General features: G+C 35.8%; 1 protein-coding gene and 1 pseudogene across 3 annotated transcripts in view; one reads left to right on the top strand and one right to left on the bottom strand.

Annotated features, from left to right (window-relative positions):
* LRP12 (LDL receptor related protein 12) overlaps positions 1–17,648 on the top strand; it is a 128,760-nt gene that overhangs the window by 46,309 nt on the left and 64,803 nt on the right. The gene's annotated exons all lie outside the window — the stretch shown is intronic.
* LOC114034363 lies at positions 10,659–11,402 on the bottom strand (annotated as a pseudogene).

Genomic DNA, 17,648 nt, shown 5'->3' with positions numbered 1-17,648 from the left:
ATGTGCAGTTATGCAAAACACTGCCATAGTAGTCATGTTGTGAAAAACTAACTCTATTTCCCTTAACCCTATCCTGCCCCCCCACATTTATTCTATTCTTTCTTTTGACCCTGTCTCTCCTCAGAAGTGTTTGCTTCTGATTACCCCCTTTCCCAATCTGCCCTCCTCTCTATCATTCCCCTGCCCTCTTGTCCCCTTCTCCCCCTATTTTCCTGTAGGGTAAGACAGATTTCCATACCCAATTGAGTGTGTATGTTATTCCCTCCTTAAGCCAAATTGTATGAGAATAAGATTCACTCATTCCCTCTCACCTTCCCGTGTTTCCCCTCCACTGTAAGAGCCTTTTCTTTTCTGTTTTTTGTGAGATAATTTATCCCGTTTTACCTCTCCCTTTCTCCTTCTCCCAGTATAATCCTCTCGCCCCTTAATTTTATTCTCCAGATTGACCCCTTCATCTTCAACTCACCCTGTACCCTCTATCTATCTATATCTATATCTATACATACATACAGTTTTTTCCCTCCAACTACTCTAATACTGACAAAGGTCTCATGAGTTATAAATACCATCTTTCCATGCAGGAATGTAAACAGTTCAGCCTTAATAAGTTTCTTATGATTTCTCTTTCCTGTTTACCTCTTCAGGTTCCAGTTGAGTCTTGTATTTGAAAGTCAGATTTTCTATTCAGCTCTGGTCTTTTCATCAAGAATGCTTGAAAGTCTTCTATTTCATTGAATGATCATTTTTTCCCCTGAAGGGATTATACTCAGTTTTGCTGGGTAGGTGATTCTTGGTTGTAATCCTGTCTCCTGTGCCCTCCGGAATATTATATTCCATGCCCTGTGGTCCCTTAATGTAGAAGGTGCTAAATCTTGTGTTACCCTGATTGTGTTTCCACAATACTTTAATTGTTTCTTTCTGGCTGCTTGTAATATTTTCTCCTTGACCTGGGAACTCTGGAATTTGGCTACAATATTCCTAGGAGTTTTCCTTTGGGGATCTCTTTCAGAAGGAGATTGGTGTATTCTTTCAATTTCTATTTTGCCCTCTGGTTCTAAAATATCAGGACAGTTTTCCTTGATAATTTCTTGAAAGATGATGTCTAAGCTCTTTTTTTGATTATGGCTTTCAAATAGTCCAATAATTTTTAAATTCTCTCTCTTGGATCTATTTTCCAGGTCACTTGTTTTTCCCATGAGATATTTCACGTTGTTTTCTAATTTTTCATTCTTTGGAATTTGTTTTACAGTGTCTTGATTTCTCATAAAGTCACTAGCTTCCAATTACTCTATTCTAATTTTTAAGGAAGTATTTTCTTCAGTAAGCTTTTGAACTTCCTTTTCCATTTGGCCAATTTTTCTTTTTTAGGGCATTCTTCTCCTCATTGGCTTTTTGGACCTCTTTCGCTGTTTGGGTTAGCTATTTTTTAAGGTGTTATTTTCTTCAGTATTTTTTGGGTCTCCTTTAGCAAGCTGTTGACTTGTTTTTCATGATTTTCTTGCATCACTCTCATTTCTCTTCCCAGTTTTTCCTCTACTTCTCTTACTTGCTTCTCAAAATCCTTTTTGAGCTCTTTCAAGGCCTGGGACTGATTCATATTTTTCTTGGAGGCTTTGGATGTAGGAGCTTTGACTTTGTTGTCTTCTTCTGGTTGTATGTTTTGATCTTCTTTGTTACTGAAAAAAAGATTCTATGGTTTGACACTTCTTGCGAGGTTTGCTCATGATCCCAGTCAATTACTTAAAAAGGTAGAGGTCTGCTTCCAATATGGAGAATGTACTGTCCCAAGCTTCAGGGGTTTATACAGCTGTTTTCAGAGATACTTCTAGAGACCTGTAAATTTTCAGTTCTTCCAAGGTGGTATGATAAAGGGTGAAATGTTTACTCCTTTCCTGACCTGTGCTCTGGTCTGTGAGTGACCACAAGCACTCTTTTCTGTCTTGGAACAGTGAGGAGGGTTTCCTCTCCACCGCCACTACAACCTCCACCACGCCAGTGTTCCTCCTCGCCCCAGGACCACCTCTCAGAACTGTGACCCAGATCCAAGCACAGGCAAAGCAAGAAATTCCTGCCTCAGCATTGGCAAAGAGATCCCTGAAATCCCCCTCTGATCAGCCACCCCATTCCCCCTCAGTCAGTATGCCAGAAGCTCAGGAGGCAGCCACTGCCCCAGGGCCGAGCTCAGGAACTGGGTCTGAGACCTAGCTTCTCCCTCATCGCAGAAACAGACTTTTCCCACTGCCCTTCTAAGTTGTCTTTGGCATTCGTGGGTTGAGAGGTCTGGAGTCCGCCACAGCTACCTGTGATTCAGTCCTCTGAGGCCTGCTCCAGGTTCACTGTGGCCTGGCCTTTGCCTGTGTGCCCATACTGAACTGCATTTCTCTCCCAGCCCAGTGCAATAGACCTTTCCAATCAACCATCCAGGTTGTCTTGGACTGGAAATTTGGTTCACTTTGTCTTTTTGTGGGTTCTGCTGCTCTAGAATTTGTTTGGAGCTATTTTTTATGGGTATTTGGAGGGGTTTGGGGGAGAGCTCAAGCATGTCACTGCTTTCACTCCACCATCGTGGCTCTGCCCCTAATGGACTAGAAAAAGTGTTTTTCAAATAGTCTGTCCCCTGAATACTTTTAGAATTCTGACAATGGGCTCAGGTAGAGTGACCAGTTAATTGTTCAATTAATTCTGCATCTTCCCTGAAATTAAAATTCTGATGTTTGTCCTAGAGCTTTGAAAGTTATCGCATATAATAAGAAGAAGAAGAAGAATAGCTAACATTTATATAGTGCTTACTATGTGCCAGGCTCTGTACTAAAATGCTTTATGATTATTACCTTATTTTGATCCTTACAACAACCCTAGGAAACTGAGGCAAACTGAGGTTAAAATGGCTTTCCCAGGATGATGAAACTAGTAAGTGTCTGGAGCTAGATTTTAATTCAGGTCTTCCTGACTCTAGACTCGGTGCTTTATACACTGTGCCACCCAGCTATATTTGTTTGCATGTTGTTAACAGAACCTAAGCCAATGAATGGATAAATAATTTTTTTCTGACTAGTTTTATCATATTTTTATACCTTCAGTGAAAGATAGAACCGTGGACTTATCTGAGTAGTGCAAAATAATTCTTTTATTAGACAATTTTGTGGTTCACCCAAAGGAAGCAGGACTAATGTCTGTTAATACTTTTCTCATCTTCGTGCCTGCAAATGTTATTTAACTGGTTCAGCCTAAAGAGTAAAATATTATTCTGTTGAGAAAATATTAGATAGAATAATTTCATTTAAAAGTTTATTTTGGTATCACAGAGAACTTACAGTCTTGTTATAATGCTTAATGTTGGACATATTAGTTATCTTTTGTCGCTGGAATTCTGTGAAGTTAGTTATTAAGGAGAATGTGGGGGGAAATTGGCCTCATGTCATGTCTATAGATGTGTTATTTGATGAAGAAGACTTTGAAAACTTTCGAGCAAATACCAAATCACCAAATAGCACCAAAATATCTTCTATATACTCTAAACAAATTTCCTAAAAATGCTGGTATCTTCCTAAAGAAGATACCATAAGTTAACATAAGATAACATAACTTAACATAAGATAAGGCATAAGTTAACAAAAGATGTCTGTTAAGTTATTCATCCTCCTTTATATTTCTGCATCACTAAGGTGAGAAGTCATCCAGTTCTGGTCAGAGGAAGAAGAGATGAGTAGCTCTGTTTTGTTAAGTCCTTACTGAGGTTTATCTAGTTAGCTGTTTTTTAATATTAAAAAAAAAAACAAACCAATAGATGTATTCTCTTCCTGGGACACCTGTCGAGGATTTTGAGCCTCCCAAGACTTGCCAACATGATGACCATTACCCAGCTTTGATGATGTCAGAAGGAGCTTAGAAAGAATTGTTCAAGATTAAAGCCTGAGGGGCAGCTAGGTGGCACAGTGGATAGAGCACTGGCCCTGAAGTCAGGAGGCCCTGAGTTCAAATCTGGCCTCAGACCAAACACTTGACACTTACTAGCTGTGTGACCCTGGGCAAGTCACTTAACCCCAATTGCCTAAAAAAACAAACAAAACAAACAAACAAAAAAAAAGATTAAAGCCTGAACAAAAAAATTGGAGACCTTAAGGGTTGTCTTCATAACTATTAGTGATAGAAGGGTGTTCAGAAAAGAGGTTGACAAAGGAAACAAACAACTTTCTCAAAATGGGGTTTGGATTTCTAGACCACAGTTTAAAATCTGGGAATGGTGCATTTTAAATCAGGGATTAAAATAAACCTAGGAAGGCTAATTAACAGAATTTGCCTGGAGTTTTGCTGATCTGGACAAGAGGGCTTTAAACTGAAAAAGAAGGAAGGAGGTAAAAAAATTGCTCACATTGATCTTCCAAGCCTTGATAACACACAGGAAGAAGAGAAGAAAGGATCAATTTTTGACAAGAGCTATCCAAGCTAAGAATAAAACTTATGGCTTTAGATGTCTGTCTGCATACAAGTGTATAAAATGTGAGTATAAGTGGAGTGACCTGGAGACCTTTAATTCATGAATATAAATGTAACTTTATTAGTAATAATAATAATGATAGCTGAAATTTAGCATTTTTTAATTTTGTAAAAGTGCTTTATTTACATTTGATTGTCATAGTAACCCTGTGAGTTGAGATATGACAAAATTAAGTCATAGATTAAGCAATATTTATGATTACATATGTCCATGGTTACAAAGTTAGTAAGTATTGAAATTAGGCTTTGATGACTTGTATTTTTATAAATTTGACTTAATTCTCTATGTATTTTAGAAATGAGGCCTTTATCAGAGAGACTGGTTGTAAGAATTCTTTCACAATTTTCTACCTTCCTTCTAATCTTAGTTGCATTGGTTTTGTTTGTGCAAAAACTTTTCAGTTTAATGTAATCAGAGTTATCCGTTTTGCTTTTTGTAATGTTCTCTATCTCCTGTTTGGTCATGAATTCTTCTGTTTTCCATAAATCTGATAGATAAACTATTCCTTGCTCTCCCAGTTTGCTTACAGTATCAGCCTTTATATCTAAATCATGAACCCATTTTGATTTTATTTTGGTATATGGTGTGAGATTTTGATCAATGCCTAGTTTCTGCCATACTCTTTTCCAGTTTTCCCAGAAGTTTTTTTCCAAAGAGTAGGTTCTTATCACAGAAGCTAGGGTTTTGGGGTTTATCAAATAATAGGTTACTATAGTCATTGACTACTATGTCTTGCATACTTAACCTATTCCACTGATCCACCACTCTATTTCTTAACCAGTACCAAGCAGTTTTGATAATTGCTGCTTTATAATACAATTTAAGATGTGGAATGGCTAGGCAACCTTCCCTTGCATGAAATTAGGCTTTGAATATACTTCTTTCCTGATGTCAGATATATGATTCTTACTTAGCCTTAACACTCTAGTAATGAATGGAATAGGGCCCTAGAGTATTCATAGAATTGTAGATGAAGAACTGGAAGGGATTTTAGAAATCAACTAGTCCAGCCCCTTCATTTTACAGAAAATAAAACTCAGGCCTAGAGAGGTGGGTCACAAAGGTAAGAAATAACAAAACTGTGATTTACACATTTTGTGATTTCAAATCCTGTGCTTTTTCCAATGTATTTTCTTAAAAAGGAACATAATAGATAAAAAGAATGGTGAAATAACATTGACCAACTTAAATCTTAAAATACTTAAGTAGGAGACAAAAACAAGGGTAGAAGATAAAGCATGAATACAAAAGTGGGGCATGTTCCTATAGAGTAGTGGCAGGAATGCCATAAAGCTCAAAGGGAGCAAAAGCTGTTATGATAAGCAGAAGAAAACAAAAATGGGTTTTATAAAACTATGTTGGAGAAAAGAAGACAGTCAAAAAGAGGATAGGGCTGCTGATGAAGATAAATGAGATAGTACTAGACGGTCAAGAGAAGGAATAACTTTCAGCTTTAATTTTGCTTCTATTTTTTCTGCACATATTTTGGGAATATATGATGAAAAAAAAATTAAAAGGCAAAAGATGAAATAACCTAACCTTGCTTTATATTCTCTCACCTTTTAAAATGTAGTAATTAATGTTATATAATTATTGAATAATTTCTATGTGGCCAAGAATTTTTTATAGAAAAAGTCAATTAAAAACATGCTAATTTTTATTTCTCAACTAACCACATAGATGAAAAATACTCATAGCAACATTTTTTATAGAAGCAAAAAACATGAAAGTAGTACTCATTGATTGTGGAATGGCCAGATGTGTGGTATGTGAACATTTTGATATACATGGGATTTTTCTCTTTTATGCCCTTAGGTTACATTCCCGAGTAAAGGATGGGAAGCTCAAAGGGTATGAGCTGTTTAATAACTTTGGAATAATTACAAATTGTTTTTAAAACACTTGGATGTTTCATAGCTTCTTAAAAATTAAATTAGTATGTCTGTTTTCCCATTGCTTCTCCAACCCAGGCTATTTCTAGCTTTAATTATCTTTGCCAAGTTGATGTGGTATAGTGAGGGGAACATGGGTTCTGAAATCTGGCAGTTGAATCCATCTTTAGTATCTGCTACTTGTGTGACCTTGGGCAAGTCACCTAACTTACTCGGCCTCAATTTCCTCCTCTGTAGAATGAGAAACAATGAATGTGAAAAATTCAGATAAAAATAAGGAAGATTTATGTGAAATAATGCAGAGTGAAGAAAACAGAACAAAGAACAGTATACAGTATAGTAATGGAAGCAAAACAAAACTACATAGCAGGGAAGGAAAGAAAATAGATTTCTGTTGATTTTTTTTTTATAGAAAGCGGCATGTTACAGATATGAAATGTTCGATGCAACTTTAGATGAGGTCACCTTATTATTAGTTTTACTTGACTGTTTTACTTTATTCAGAGTGAGAGTAATCTGTAAACAGATCAATAAAACTTTTTAAAAAAAGCATTGAAGACTTCTACACCCTTCCAGACATACTCATTGTTTGGGGGGAGGAGAGGGTTCTTGGATGAGTAGATAAAATCAGCAATAGGAGGGTATAGGGAGAAGATAAGATAACAGGGATATGGTAAAAAGAGTCTGAGAAAGAAAATAGTAAAAATAAGATGACGGAAATTCACAAATAGTAATTAAAACTGAATATGAATGGGATGTTTATAGCAGCCCTCTTTGTGGTGGCAAAGAATTGGAAAATACAGGTATCCCCGTCAGTTGGGGAATAACTGAACAAGTTGTATGATTGTGATGGAATACTACTGTGCTATAAAAAATGATGAGCACAATGATTTAAGAAAGGCATGGAAAGACTTGTACAAAATGGTGAAAAGCAAAGTGAACAGAACCAAGAGAACATTGTATATAGTAACAGCAATATTGTTTTAAGAACAGCTTTGAGCAACTAAATCATTTTGACTATTATAAATACACAAATTAAAAATAAAGGGCATATGAAGAAAGATGCTATCTGCATGCAGAGAAAGCACTGATAAACAGAAGTATATATAGGATAATTTTACATATATCTACCTATTTGTGTCTAATGGTAGGTAGCCTTATCTAGAGCATGGGGGGAAGAAAAAAAATATACATAACTTTATTACATATTTAAAAGAATAGCAAGTTGTACATAATAGATTTGTAGTTTCATGTGTAGTCATCTTTTTTATTGTACTGTGTTATGGAAATGCTTGTTTTATTCCATAAATTAAAAATAGAATAAATTTTAAAAATGTTATTAATAACTAAGTATTTTTTATTTCAAATGTATTAAGAGGACAGACAATGAAACACACCTCCCTGCTCTCAATGGAAAAGTGGATGACTATACATGTGGAATGTTGTAAACTGTGTCAGATGTAGTCTTTGTCTCAGTTTAGATTAACTTCTTTTTTACAAAGGTGGGTAGGTAGAAGGGATATTGAGAAAAATCTGTGGTTTAAGAAACAAAAGGAATCAATAAAACATTTAAAAAGTGAGTTAGGTATGAAAATAGCACATACTTCCCATTCTTCCCAAACACAAACTTAATTTGAACTTTCATAGTTCCTTTATTCTGATATTTGACCAACGGCAGTCAGTTGAATTCATTTCATAATTATATATTGTTAATGTTTTGCTAGTAATTTATCATGGTTCTTATGGCTGTTGTCCTTTATTCTCAAAGAGGACCAAAATGACATCACTATGTTAGAGTCAAGTTATAATGTGTTCAACTGTGGCTTATCATACCACGGCAAGCTTGGAATGCTCTACGACAGGTCAGGAATAAATAGTCCATGTGAACATTTGGGGTAGATCCTCTAAGTTTGTGTATCTTGCATTTCTTTTGAGTTCCGTTTTTTTCATGAAGTAGATGTCATGCTGGGCAGTCCTGTGCCAGCGTTTTCCATCATGCAATCAGTTCCAAAGTTTTTCAGAACGACCTTAAGAGTGTCCTTGTATCACTTCTCACCACTTTGTGAGTGTTTGACTTGTGTGAGTTTTTTGTAAAATAGTATTTTAGGCGAGCAAACATTTGGAGTTTGTGCTATCTATAGTAGAGTTTGAATGCTTAGCAGTTTAGTTTGAGAAAGGACCTCAGTGTCTGGTACTTTATCCTGCTAGATGATCTTCAGAATATTCTTCAGAGAATACAAATTGAGGTGATTCAGTTTCCTGGCATGGTGCTGGTAGACTATCCAGGTTTCATAGGTATACAACAATGAAGTCAGCCCAATGGCTCTGTGACCTTCAGTTTGGTAGGCAGCCTAATAACTCATTGTGTATGTGTACATCCCGGAAAAGTATACTGGCAAGGTAAGTGAACTTAACCATAGTATTCAAAATTTCTCCATTCACTATAACTAATGGTTCCACATGTGGGTGTTGTGGTACTGGCTGGTGGACAACTTATATTTTCTTGATGTTAATTTTTAGGCCAAAATTAGCACAATCAGTATAGAATCCTTCCATACTTTGTTGCATCTCAGCTTTAGAGGCTGCGTTCTTATAGTATGTGCTTTGAAGTGGTTTGTAGCATTCTTAAGTATGACTTTGTAAATCAATGTTTGCAGTGAATTAGTGAGTTAAAAGTATTTTTTTTAATATTCACTTTTTTATTTGACTTATCATTCAGCAGTAAATCACATTGCATAAAACATTCATTGAAAATCATCTTTTGATTTTGAGGGCAAAAATGCATGCTGATTTTCATGAGGCTCTTCTCAGATTCTCTAGTAGGCAGACCCACTGCTCTTGCCATTGTCCCTTCTGAACTGAAAGAGGCCAAGTACTAGCACCTTCAGCAGAAAGCTGATGGTCCCTTTTCTTAGAAAAATTAAGGGGCTATGTATTCCTACCACAAAATGAGTTGAGCAGTTTTGCTTAAAGTTGTTGTTTGTGTATCAATGCTATGGCGATGGCTGTGGATTATAAAGAAATAAGTATAGTCTCCTTACAGAAGAAACTTGAACTCTCTAATCCAGTAGGCTTGTCATCTGAAATGGGTGTCAGTGACAAAAGGATCATGGCCTATATTTGTTCGCATATTCCTTAAGAGACTGTTCAACTTAGTTCCTTGGAAATTGGACAGTTTTTTGTTGATGGGCCAGAATTGTTCCTTAGAGTTAGAAGGTTGACAAGATGTTCCTTCTCCCACTTCTCCCCTCCTTTTTGGTTCCTATTCATTTTTCCTATACAGAGTCTGTCAAAATAGGTACTATGATTTGAATCTTTTGAGTAAAAAACCTAATAGGGCAATGGATATCCATAGGTTAAAAAGCTGGATTTGGGCAAGGAATGATCAAAGTTAGTAGGATGGTCCCCTTCGGTACCATTTCCTCATACTCTGTCTTCTTGCCAATGATTTGGAGAATTAATTCTGATTTAATTTTCAGTTGTTGATTGTGGCTGACTCTGACCCCATTTGGGGTTTCCTTAGCAAAGATACTGGAGTGGTTTGCCATTTCTTTCTCCAGCTCATTTTACACATGAGGAAACTGAAGTAAACAGAGTTAAGTGACTTGCCCAGGGTCACACAGCTAATAAGTGTCTTGAGGCCAGATTTGAACTCAGGGAAGATGTTTTCTTGACTCTAGGCCTGACGCTATGTGCACCTAGCTGACCATTCTGATTTAATACTTTAGGTCATTAAATTTTGCCCCATTTTCATGGCTAGTAATGAGGATGGTAATGATAGTAATGTGTACTTATCAGCGATTTTGAGAATAAAATAAATAGGTTTTTGCAAGAAGCGTAGAGTAAATTACAAAATTCAAGATCCTGCATCTTAGTCCAATAAAGGACAGCAGACAACAGTAATGTCCTTTGATGGAGGCTTATAGGGAAGACCTGAAAATTTCCTGAGGAACTTATTAAGAACTTCAAAGAGAGGATTGTTGTTGGGAGGATAAAAAGGGTTTGGTGAATATTCAGATCTGAATTTTAGAAAGGGCTGATCTAAATTGTTTAATAAATTGATTTTAATAACATTAGGCATTAATTTTCCCTTCATTTAAAAAAAAAATTACAATCTCTCCTTTAAAATGCTATTTCCTAAATTGCATGAAAACAATTATTAAAAATAAACTAGCCCCCCTTCCCTTTCATGGCTTATGTTACCATTCTAATCCAGATGTTGTACAGTCATGAGCAGATTAAGTAAGGCAGGGGTGGATTTTGAAGAGTCATTTTCTGGGTTCGTCTTTGATACCCATGCTCCAGATGAGCGGATGATGTGTTTCCACAGTCACAACTCCAGAGCCATCATAGGTATTTGAAGTGCTGACTAGGGTCCTGAACATGAGCACACCATTGGTGAGGTTCCATTCTAGACCTGTTGGGGTGACTTGCTTACAAGGGTGTCCAACAGGAATAAGGCCACACCAATCACCTTCAGGTCCCGTGTCTACATGCAGTTTGTGCTTTCCTGGCTGAAGCAGACAGATGAGGAAATCAGCTTTTATGATGATGACAGGTACTGGAGTGATGGTAGTTGCATGAAAAAGGGTCTCCACAGAAGCCATGATCTGGTCAAAGCATCCTGCAAGTCCACCCAAAGTCACAATCAGGTCAACCTGGAGGCCCTTTTCCGCTGTCTTCTGGAGCACTTGAAGGCATTTAGTAAAATTGGTGTAGTCTTGATCAGGAGTTGAGACAAGTTCACATCCCTTGACTTTGTAGTACTCTTTGACTTCAGGTCTATTGGACTCAAAATCTCCACTGATGTACTTCGGTAAGAAGCTGTCCTGCTCTCCTTCCGTGACGTGATGCAAGTGGTTAGCACCTCCATCAGCACAAGCTTTTAGAAAAACTTTGCTCCACAGATGATGAAAATGACTTTGGTCCAAAAGTTGATTGAGGATCAGTAAGCAATACTTCAAATTCCCAGTGGGAAGCTGGCATTCCAGAGGAGTAAAGATGTTCTCCATGTCAGATTATTAGCTTCTGCACAGCTGCTCAGAGAGCCACCAGCCACGCGAGGCAGAGAGCACAACTAAGTAGCCAAGAGCGAAGGCAATTGTCCAAGTTAAAAGTATTTTGAGTACAATAAGGTACAGATGGTAGCATAATAAATGCATGTGTATTTATGTATGTTTGTGCAACACTCTCTTCTACCTCCTTTTATCTCACCCCTGGGTCATTGTATAAGTGTTTTCGTGAGTTTAGATTGAAGTGATTAGAAAGCTGAAGTAGGAAAGGGTTAGGGAAATTGATGGATAGCTACTACCTGAAACCAGTACAAGAACACAAATGCAAAGATCTCTGCTCCATTCTTTCCACCCGAAATACTGAGAGGGAGACATCTGGTAATCAGGAGAGAGTATTGGATGTACAAGCTAACAGAATCATATACTTTTAGACTTTGATGGGACCTCAGTCACCATCAGGTCTAACTCATACCCCAAAAGGAATCTCCACTATAACATACCTGAGAAGTGGTCAGTTTCTGCATGAAAAACCTCTAAAGAGGGCAACCTAGTAACCGGTGCCGTCAGCCCCCTGCAACCTATTCTGTTTTTGAGTTGCTTAATTTATTATCAAGAGTTTTCCTCACATCAAACCTAGATATACCCCTTTGAAACTTTCCATCCTGGTTCTTCTTTCTGGGACGTAATAGAGAATGAGTCTAATACTTTTTTTCCAAATGACAGTCCTTCAGAATATTTCAGTGAAGCTACTGTGCCCTACCCTAAGAGTCATCTTCAGGTTAAATATCCTCAGTCCCTTCAATTAATTGTCATGTGACATAAACTAGAGACCCTTCACAATCCTGGTTGTCCTACTCTAGACATTCTCCAGTTTATCAATGTCCTTTCTAAAGTGTGGTACCGAGATGTGAAAACAATACTCCAGATAGGATTTGATCAGAGCAGAGTATAAAGGCTTCTCCTTATTCCTGGGAGTTTTGCCTCTTTTAATGTAACTGAAGTCACATTAGCATTTTTGTCTATCATTTCACTTTGTGTACTGATTTGAACTTGTGATTAACTAAAAACTTTATCAGACAGATTTTTGCCTAACTATCTTTCCCATTTTGTACTTAGAAAGTTTTTTTTTATCCTAGTGTAAGACTTTACATTTATTCTTATTAAGGTTCATCTTCTTAGATTCAGCTCTGTGATCTCCTTATTCTCTTATCTACTGTTTTAACTGTCCCTTGTATCTTTGAATCATCTACAGACAGGTAAACGTGCCACCTGTCTATCCAGGTCGTTGATGAAAGAGGGTCAAGCAAGCACATATCCCTAGGAGACTCCACTACCTGCCAGTCTGACATCGAAACGTTAATAACTGTTCTTTGTGTTTGGCCAGTCAGTTCCTATTCTATCTAATTATTTTTATCAAATAATCTAAATCTTTTCATCTTTCCCACGAGAATGGTATGAGATTTTTATCAAATGATATTCTAAAATCATAGGCAAACTATATCTACATTATTTTCATCATCTACCAGTTTAGTAGTCCTCTCCAAAAAATAATAAGGTTGATTTGACTCCAGGTCCTTCAATCCATCCACACAGCTCCCAGAGTGATATCCCTAAATGCAACACTAACTCCCTAACCCAAATCCTAAAGACTGAACATGTCATAGTGCTCTGGATTAGAATCTCCAGTAGTTCCCTATTACTTCTAGGATCTAAAGACCTTCCAAATCTGGTTCTAACCAACCTTTCCAGAATTATTACTTTTCTTCAAGATCTAGAAAACACACCAGACTGAAGCCTAATGGGAACAGCCAAGAAATAGCCACAATGAGTCATTTTTCTAGTCCAGATAGGCATAGGGTGATAGAGAGTTTTTTGGACATTAGGAACAGGATCTGCTTAGGAGCATATTACAGAGTATCTGGTCCCAAACTTATACCTGGGAAGATGGCCTGCTAATGAATGGAGAGTAGGGGACATATACAAGAAATGTTTTGAAGGTAGAAGCAACAGGATTTGTTAGCAGATAGGATATGTAGAGTGAGTGCTAGAGATAACAGGTTGTGAGTGCCTGGGACGATGGTGGTGCCCTTGACAGTAATAGAGAAGTTTGGAAAGTGAGGAAGTGATCTACCACTTGCCTGCCCTTCCTTCCCCATGTCTTTTTCTTGCCCTTAGTTTTCTTCATTAATCTCAGCTCATTCTGAGCTTATGAACTCCTGACACTATTTTTACAGTATTGCACCATGCTCTTATATTCATCCTGTTACCTGCGAATTGCTTCCATTTTCTTAGTATATACGTACTATATTTAAAAATGTTTGCACATTCACTGTATTTTCATATCATTATCTTTAGACAACTCTTTTTTTTTCCTCATTAGAATTGCTTCCTTTTGTATCTTCATAATTTCATTTTTGAGAGTTTGCCAATATTCTTGGGCTGAAGTAACTTAGCCTTTTTTTGTGTTATGATTTTGAAACTTGAGATCTTATATTTCAACTTTTTGAAAACTATTTCCAAAATCAAGGATGCATGTCAGATTGCCTATTTTCCTCTCCTCTATTCCCATCCTCATCAGCTGCCACAATATTTCCATCATTTCTCATTCAGAAACCAGTTCTTCTCTGTAAGTTAGGATCACATAAATCCTGAATAGAATTTTACTTTGTTTCTTACACCTTTTGAAAGATGAGGCTTTAAGTCAAGAAGTTACTGGCTGCTGTTTTTGTCAGAGAAAGAGTGCTAGTAAATCCTTAGCACTAGAATATTATGCTTCTTGTCAAGTTTATGTTTCCAAAATCCTAATCTGTTTCTTCTTTCTGCCCAGGTGGCCAGTAGTATCCTCCAGTAACACTTCTCTTTCTGTCTCTATTAATTTTTACCCAAATTTCCTCCACTATACTACCCCACTTATGATTCCTGGAGATATATCTCCCATGATTATACCTTCTCATTATTCAGTATTTCCCCTCCCTGCTTTATCTATTCTGTTTTATTTTTTTCTTTTAAAAAATTGTTTTATTTTTATTATGATCTTAGCAAATTTGAGTATTTCAACATATAAAGAATAAAAAAAAGATTGTATCTGAAATTGCAAATCTATTGTATGCATCTTTGTTTAAAAATTAATTTAGCACAGTAGTACCAACATTACCCCCTCTCTCTGTTACCTTCTGAACTTCCTCCTAATCTCTTCTGGGTATTTTTTTTTCATATTTAATTTATATTTTTATCTTTCTTATTTTGCATCACTTTCAGTATCCTTCTCCCCACAAAATTTCTCCCCCTCCAAAAAAAAAATACCTTCCCTTATAAGAAATAAGTACTTCATAATGAAGAACATTGCCCTAATCTGAAAATATATGTCTCATTCTCACCTCTGATTTATCGCCTCTCTCTGTCAAAAGATGGGAGGCATGCATCATTTTCAGTTTTCTGGAATCATACATAATTGTCTTATAGCATTGATCAGCACTTTTAAGTCTTAAAAAGTTGTTTTTGTTTATATTACCAGAGTTATATCAATTGTTCTGCTTCTATTCACTTAACTCTGCATCACCTCAAGCAAGTTTTATTAGTTTTTTCTGAATCCATTCCTTTTGTAATTTTTATGTCATTCAAAGGGGTAATTAGGTGGCATAGTGGATAGAGTGCCAAGCCTGGAATCAGAAAGACCTGAGTTCAAATCTGGCTTCAGATACTTACTATAGCTGTGACCCTGGGCAAGTCACTTAACCTTGTTTGCCTCAGTTTCCTCGTCTTTAAAATGTATTGTAGAAAGAAATGGCAAATTATTCCAGTATCTTTGCCAAGAAAATTCCAAATGGAGTCATGAAGAGTCAGACACTACTGAAAAATGACTGAACAACAACTGAACATTCTAATGTTCCATAAAATTTATATACTATAACTCTTTGAGAGATACCTATTACATTTCTTGTTCTTTATGACAAAATGATATTATAAATATTTTTGTACATAAAGTTCCTCTTTATCTGCCTTAGTAGTGGATTGCTAGGTCAAAAATATGTATAGTTTAGTGACTTTCTGGGTATAATTCCAATTTTTTTGGAATTTCTAGAATTGTTGGACAAATTTAGAGTTTCATCAATAGTGCATTAATATCCCTGTTTTCCCTTCAACAGTTGTAATTGTCTTTTAAAAATGTCTTTGTCAGTGTGATGAATGTGAGGTAGATTATCAGTTGTTTAAATTTGCAATTCTTTTATTAGTACTATGGAACATTTTTTTTTCATATAGTTGTTGAGACTTCATTTCTTCTTTTGAAAATTGCCTGTTGTTCTTCTTTGGTCATTTATCTATAGGGGAATATCTTGTTCTTTTATATTTGAATCAGTTCCATATATATTTTGTGTTTAGGACCTTTATTTTATGTAATCAAAACTGTCCATTTCACCTCTTAAGATCTTTTCTATCCCTTCCTACTCTTATTAAGAATTCTTCCTCATCCATAATAAGTGAAAGGTGTCTCCTTCTCTGATCCTTTAATTGTTTATGATATAACTTTTAATATTTAGGTCACATATTGAGTTGTAACTTATTGTGGTATATTGTGTGAGGCGCTGGTTTAAACCTAATTTCTGTCAGAATACTTTATAGTTTTCCTAGCAGTTTCCAAGTGAATCTTTAACTTTAGTAGCTAATGTCTTTGCATATATTGATCCCTATGCTACTATGTTTGTTTGATCCTAGGTCTTATTTACTTAATATATTCCATTGATCACCTTTTGCATTTTTTTCAGTGGTACCAAATAGTTTTAATTGTTGTTAGTTTGTACTATGATTTGAAATTTAGTAGTGCTAGACTTTCTTCTTACCTTTTTCATTATTTCTCTTGTGAATCTGGCTCCAGGTGAGTTATGTCTAATTTTATGAAGTAAATTTTTGGGAGTTTGGTAGATATAAAATTGTAACTTTATTATATTAACATAACCCCACTGTGAGCAATTCATATTTCTTCAGTTATTTAAACTTTTTTTTATAAAGAGTATTTTACAGTTGTATTCATACGTACTCCATAGATATTTTGAGTGACATTTCTCATTTTATCTCTTCCTGCTGGGTGTTTTTAGTAACACACAGAAAGATTGATGACTTTTAAAAAAAATTATTTCTATGCTACTACTTTCCTGAAGTTAGAATTGTTGCAGTTAACTTTTTTAGTTGACTATCTAGGTTTCTCTTGTAATTTGGTTCCTTTATTGCCTGTGTTAATTTTTTCAGTTTCTTATTTTCAAATTGGTAGAACTCTACCAAATAAGAGTTACAACAGTGGACATCTTTGCTTTACTTCTGATCTCATTTGCAAGACTTCTAATATTTCTGTTTTAAATAGTACTAGCACTTGGTTTTAGGTAGATAATGCTGATGATCTTAAGGAAAGGCCCATTTGTTTTTATTATTTTCATTCAATATTTACCATAAAGGGCAGGAGTACTTTTTCAAAAGCCTTTTCTGAATCTGTTGATGTAATGTATGATGTAATTTTTTTTAGGGGGGGGCATGACTAACTTTTTTTATATGTTGTTTTCCTAATACGGGATCAACCCTAAATTCCTGTTATAAACCCAGTATAGTCATAGTATATAATTTTATTAATATATTATCATAGGATCCTTGTTAACATTTTAATCAGTATTTTTGAGTCAATATTCACTTACTCTCTTCATCTTTTGTGAATTTTCATTTTTCATTTTTGAGTATGATAGTTTGATTTTCTTCTCTATTTAAAAATTTCATTAGCAGATGGTTTTCCTATTTTAGTGGTCTTTCCCAAAAAAGTTCCTAGCTGTATCAATTCAGTATATTTTTTAAAATTTCCAGTTTTGTTCATCTCTTCTTTAATTTTCCAAATTTCATTTTTGTATTTACTTCCAAGTTTGTGATTTGTTGCTTTTTTAGTTACATGCTCAGTTCATTGTTCTGCTTATTTTCTCCCTTGTTTTTTTTGTTTGTTTGTTTTTTGTTTTTGTTTTTGGCAATTGGGGTAAAGTGACTTGCCCAGAGTCACACAGCTAGTAAATGTCAAGTGTTTGGTCTGAGGTCGGATTTGAACTCAGGTCTTCCTGACTTAAGGGCCGGTGCTCTATCCATTGAGCCACCTAGTATTTTCTCACTTTTGAAGAAAGTATACATACAAATAGATAGAGGTAGGTAGGTAGGTAGGTAGATAGGTAGGTAGATAGATAGATAGATAGATAGATAGATAGATAGATAGATAGATAG

Source organism: Vombatus ursinus, unplaced genomic scaffold, assembly GCF_900497805.2.
Source record: "Vombatus ursinus unplaced genomic scaffold, bare-nosed wombat genome assembly UNPS02008961.1, whole genome shotgun sequence".
In the NCBI taxonomy this organism is placed as follows: domain Eukaryota; kingdom Metazoa; phylum Chordata; class Mammalia; order Diprotodontia; family Vombatidae; genus Vombatus; species Vombatus ursinus.
The sequence above is the reverse complement of the archived record's forward strand: the minus strand, read 5'-3'. Positions and strand labels throughout refer to the sequence as shown.